This window comes from Falco rusticolus, chromosome 7 (genome assembly GCF_015220075.1).
Source record: "Falco rusticolus isolate bFalRus1 chromosome 7, bFalRus1.pri, whole genome shotgun sequence".
NCBI lineage: Eukaryota > Metazoa > Chordata > Aves > Falconiformes > Falconidae > Falco > Falco rusticolus.
In genome coordinates, this window is record NC_051193.1 from 56,674,153 (window position 1) to 56,680,623 (window position 6,471).

Genomic DNA, 6,471 nt, shown 5'->3' on the forward strand with positions numbered 1-6,471 from the left:
TGCAGGTGAGCTATGAAACCTGCAAGAACAGGGGACTTTGCACTATTTCTGACCCTGAAGATTAGATTGAAAAAATCTTGGTTTCAGATATTTTAAAAATGCACTCTTCCCAAAGAGACAATAAGAGGGAAAAGATACTGTACACAGTGCCGAAAGAAAGACTATACATAAAAGTGTGTGAGAACCTGTGTTCAGGAAGGAAAATAATTTAAAATACTAAATATTAAATTTAAAGACTTCTAAAATTAAATGTTTATTTAATTACTAAATGGATGACAAAGGAAAATAATGGCTTGTAACTTGAAAGAGCAGAAGATGTCAGCTATAACTAGTTAGAGTTTCTGATGAGAAGGGATAACATTGGCAGGGCATTTGAGACAATAATACCTGAAAATTGCTGAAAAAAAGATTCGGGAAAGTTTCCAAATGGTAAGGCAGAATACACTAGGTCAAGGATGAAGTAAGCAGAGTTTCACTGCAAAGTACAGGCAGCTTCTGTGCTATCAGTGAACTTTTGCTGATGAACTTCTGTGGACTCTTTCCAGCAAGTGTTTTTCTGGGACTCAGTCCAACAAAGCACTTATTTTGGACTTTAAACATGCAAGTCAACGTGTTAGACTTAACTCATATAAAAGCATTGATGAAATATATAGCATTTATCATGACATAACCTGATGGCTCTTGGTTTCAGTGAGATCCTCCTCTGTCTTTCAGCTCTTAATATATTTAGACTGCTACAAATCATTAAACTCTGACTCCATTGCCTTGATACACAAATGGGTAAGTGTATGTGGGCTACAGCCCAAAACCTCAGAGTATTTAAACACTTACTTCACTTCAACTCTATGAGCAGTTCTAGTCCCCAGTATCAAGAAAGATACTAGAAAACAGTACATAAAAGAGCACCAAAATTGCTGAGAGTTACATTTTCACACAGGGAGAAACTAGGCAGATGAGGAATCTGTATTTTGGAAAAAAGGTGACAAAAGAAGATGATAGATGTTCATAAAAACAAGAGGAGAATGACAAATCTTTTTTTTTTTTTTTTTTTTTTTTACACATATTTAACCAAAAAGATATAGGCCCCCAACTAAATTATTAGCAGCATGTTTTAAAACAAGTATTATAAAATGGTGCACACTATGCTTAATATAATTATGGGGATTTTGAACAATAAGAGCTATTAAATTTTATTGATTTGGATACAGCCTCTGGTTTGTTGATCCTTATTACCAGAAACGGGGAAGCAATACCACTCCGTAGTTGCCTGAGCATATAGTTTTTCTGTAAGCACTAGCTCCTGGCCAATGTCTGAGACTGATCTCAGTCTCAAAGACTACATGGCTCTTTGGTCTGATCTCATGTGGTTCTTTTTACTCTAGAATCAATAGAAGACATGTACGCAAACAGTTCTGAGAAACTGCGTCCCGCAATCTGAAATCAAGAAAGCACAATTAAGCTGAAAGCAGAAAAAACCTGAACATATCAAGGGTAATAAAACTCAGCATATATTTTAACAATTGGCATATCATTCATTTATGCAAACATGAGTCAAAAGGATGTTTGTAAGTCCATAGAGTTAATCACAAGTTAAAACACTCTAAGGAAGCAATATAGCACACGTGGCTGCAATTTTAAAATATTTTTGGTGTCTGATCTTCTGCTTACTGCAATAAAAAAAGAAGTTTATAAGAAAGTCTTATCTTTTTTCTTAGTAAACAAGATCACAAGGACCAATAGTCTTAAACCTGTCAAGTGATTGAGAAACATTTTAGTGATAGGTAACGAATAACACACTGGAGAAAGTTGTTCAGGGCAGCTTTAAAGCCAGCCTAGACACTCATTTTTAGAAAGGGGTTGGTATCTAAATCTGTCTAATCCTTGATTTTCTTGCAGTTATGTTTGGTTTATATATTGCCTGTCAAAATACCTTGAAGATCAAACTACATCTGGGTGCAATAAATATGCTGACTGAAGACCTGTTTATTATCATTTATTAAAACAACATATATACTCAAAATATTCAAAGAAAAATTTTCTGTTTAACTTGTATATTAGGTACAAATAGGCAACCTGATGATAGAAAGAGGTTATATCTTGACAAGGATTATACACCAAGCCAAAAAGTGTCCCAGTGCCCTCTTAACTTACTAAACCACAATTCTTTCAGAGACTGTGTGCTATAATAAAATACGTGGGAGAAAAAAAAAAAAAAAAAGGAAACAAATCCTAAGAAAAGAATTGCTTATTTTGATGGAATAAATATATATTTTGAATAAACTCAGAAAATCTGGTATTGTGATATCATATGCATAACGCTTGATGCATGTTAGGGTCTGGTCTATGACCACTGCATTCAAGAATTCTTTTAATTGAAGCAAGAGCAAGCCTTTGTACAACTATTTTTTTCACTCTGACAATTTTTTCTTCTTCTTTGAAATGTACTCTGATTGAGTTATAAATTTATTAGTAGCCTCGGATTATAATGCTGAAAATAAAGTTTACTCTTTCCACTGTTCTACTAGCTATGGAAATGAAATCTTGTTTTGGGAACTAAATTATACCTACCTTTTGTTCCAGTATTTCTAATCAAGATAGGAATTACTGTGTTAAGGACTGCAGGTTGATTTTAATTACAGTGGATAGTCCACTATTAATATGAGTTGTGATGCCTCCAAAGCAGTTGTTTTCTAAAGAAAGAAAATAATAAATTAACAGTAAATTATTGAATTAATTGTGACTGAATCAAAGCAACCAAAGAAGCAGCACACAGTAGTAAAGAACCTAAACAACTAAACAAGAAAAAAACCCAACAAACCACAAAACAGAATGAAAGTTGTAAGCAGTTTAAACCATTCATGAAGACCAGAGAAAATTAAACTACACAATAAAAGAGTACCCATTGTGTTTGAAAAAGCATGGCAATTGCAATGCGGATAAACTGAACAAGATCAAACATAAATAAAACCGTGAAAAACATGAAATGTAAAAAATATTTAATATGCCTTAAAGTCCTATACATGTATTCTTTAATGCAGAGTGGTTAATAATAACAATAGCAAATTAAAATCTTGTATTGCTATTCCATGTTAACTTAGCTTGGAAGCAAACTCACTCAGGACTGGAGAAGCTTGGCATGATTCTAGATGTGCTGCTCTAAGGGAAAAAGTACCCATTTTTCATGCAGGATAGTCTCTGTTGATGAAATTAATACAGTGTACTGTATTACCGTGTATTGAATTGAGCTTTTGGGCAAGTGGTAACCTAACTTAAAGATGGCTCAATGAGAAATAATTTTTAAAATGGCATTTGAAATGGAATTTGTTATAAAGTCTATGAGGTGATTTGACTTAAATGGAGTCATCGATATGACCCACCACATAACCCAAGTAATGAATTTCTTCATGTACCTTAGTCTCTGAAGAGAAACACATCCAAGGAATATGTCTTATCTACCTAAGGTTTCCCTAGAGACAGCTATCTCTTTGTATGCAAGCACTACTATTTGCCATAGAATTACCCAGGAAGCTGCAGCTGAAGACATTCATAAACCACAGTGCTATTTCAGAAAGACAATTCAGTTTTGGTTTCATCTTAATTAGCTGGAATAAGATTAAATCCCCATGGGAAAATCAGCGTAAAGGGAAAAGGGCAAGGCAAAGAACTGGTCAGGATTACCTTTTAGTGCAACAGAAAGCTGAAGCAAAATGGGAAGCTTTGCTGGATATCTTGGGAATATGTTTCCACTATCAAAAGTATCTGCTAAGATGAGAAATGAGCATTGTTCTCCTTAAAATACAGAAGGTTCTGCAGCCTCTGTGAGGACATCTCATTGAACAAACTAAACAGGCTAAAATCTCCTGAATAACTTCCATTATCTCAGGGAACCATTTCCTGTGAATTTCAAGGAAAGCCAGAAGCCACCAGATACTACATAGCACCATAAAACTACATTTGCAATGCATAAGCTTTGGGCTGTATTTCTGTTATTGGTATTTTTAGAAGATTCCAAAATGAAATGTCAAGCAGGGAGTATATAAATGTTATAGTTAAGTAACAATTCTGTCTCCTTTTCAGTTAGTTCACAACCCATGTAGCATGACCACTCGGATTTTTTTGCAGGCTTTTGGGGGATCTGGGTTTATGACCCTTTCTTCATGGAGTCTGTACTGTACCAATACTCCAGCAAAGTGCAATAGGGTGCTATGCTCATTGGAAATTTCAGTTCCTTTGATAAGACTAAAAATAACAGGTTAGTAAAAATTCCCATGAGAATTTCTGCAAGATTTGCTGTAGCCAAATTCCAGCTGGACATTTGCATTCAGGTGACATAAGGCTCCAATTGTGGTTCAGTCAGGTGTGTAATCTATTTTTAGTCTGGAGCTATAACTGAGCCACTTTCTGAATAATACTTCATTTCAGAGGTGACTTCATACAACATTATAGAGGTGACTGCCTAATGTATATAGTGAGCAAGGTATACAGATTTTGCAATCAGCCTGTAAAATTAGTAAAATATTTTGGCACTAAGGGAGATGTAGACATAGAAATGTCAGTCAAAGAGTTATTAAAGGAGATCCAAAAGCTATCCTGAAGTGTTAAATGAAATCCAATTACATGTCATTCAAATTCATTAATTTGAGATCCTCTCATATCATTGAGATGGAGATAATAAATAATAGATTAACTATATTTTTGCTATTGGAGATACCATATCTTTATTTATCTTTGACTTCTTATTAAAATACCAATTTTGTTCAAAATAAAAATGACAAGACTCATACGCAACTTTCCACCCAGAATATAAATCCTTCAAAACCATGCTTGGAAAAAAACCCAGACCTGAAGTGCAAATCTTCAGCAAAATCATGCTTTAGTATGAATGTGTTCAAAGCAATGTGACGTCAGTTTGGACAGGTGCACCTGATTCGGTCCAGTAGAGGAATTCATTTCATGAACGTTGCAGATAAAAGACTACCTAGAGCTAGGATAAAGCAGGAATCCTGCATAACCCTCATTCAGTTAGAAATCCTAAAGTTAGCTTGTGCAACCCAGGAAGTGGGGAAGGCTAAGCAGGGACCTCTCTCCCCACGGTTTTGCCAGACTGGAATCCCAATGATCCCACCCACTACACCAGCCCTAGCAAGAGTAATAGCCCTATCACTTTCTGCTGTCTTCAAGAAACACATGCCTTCATAAGTCTATTTTATCTCACATATAATTTGCATTTCCCTTGTCAAAGTGAGAGGATTAAGTCCCACATGTGCTAATTTTAATATCTTTGTTCTTTTCTTCTTTGTGTAAGCAATGAAGAGCTCCTCTGGGCATTAGAGTTGAAAATCAATTCCTCTGAAATAATTTTAATTTCTCTGCATTTGTCATGGAATAAATGAAGCAGAATTTGTCTCATTTGTCTCATGCACACAGCAATTAGACAATTGTGAAAGTGCATTTATGAGATTTTCCCAAATTTAATCCCAATGTAAATAAGTCATAACTGACCTGCATATTTTTGAACCTGAAGCACTGAGATATTAGCTAAATCTACTGGTTGATATCTAAGCAACATGTAGTAATATCCAAATCTCTAGTCATTCTTCATAACATAATACTTTTTTGGTGATGTTAATTTTTAAAACATCAGTAATTGCAGACCATCTATCTTGTATTAGGCCTTAGTTCTCTCTCAGGATGGCGGACAGTTATTTCTGCCCCATGAAGAGATCCTGATTCCACCGGGAAATATCAGGAATAATTAAGAAGACTTCTACAGTTCAGTGATAGATGGAAAATTTATCTTCTGAAAGGTAAAACACAATGAAAACCAGGTGACAACTTACTTGATATTTACAGTTGGATATGACGTCAGTCAGAAGGGTTGTACTGATTGATTTTAATGGCAAGAAGCTGAGCATGCTTATTGATTTTAGAGACCAGTTACTTCACAAATGCCAAAGATCATTAATACACTGAAATAATAGCACTGATGATACAGATAATAAAAAGTGATCTTGCATTTAAATCCCTTCCTTCCAGGTAAAATGCAGGGCTCTCTGGGTTAGAATATACCCCAAGATTAAACTTGCTAATCATCATTATTATTTCTTTTCATTTATTACAAGGCAAGATCTCAAGATTCATTAAAATTGAAGGAGGTTTTTTTAAGATCTCATAAATTAATTTTCTTAATTATAGTTTTAAAGTTTGGTAAAGGAAAAACAAAATAGAATTTGATATTTTTTTATAGGCTGCAATATTTAAGGTTTAATGAAATGGAAAGCATAATGAAATGGATTTTCACCCAGAGTTACTGAAATCTTTCTAAAATGGTCCTAGAAATTCTTCCCTTTCCTTTTTGCCCAAGCAAACAGAAGAGAAAAGGTACAAAGCACATAAAAGGAAAGCAGGCAGGGCAAAAAGGGTAAGGAAATGAAGATTATTAGAAACACGGATGGAGAACAGTCTTCTCTT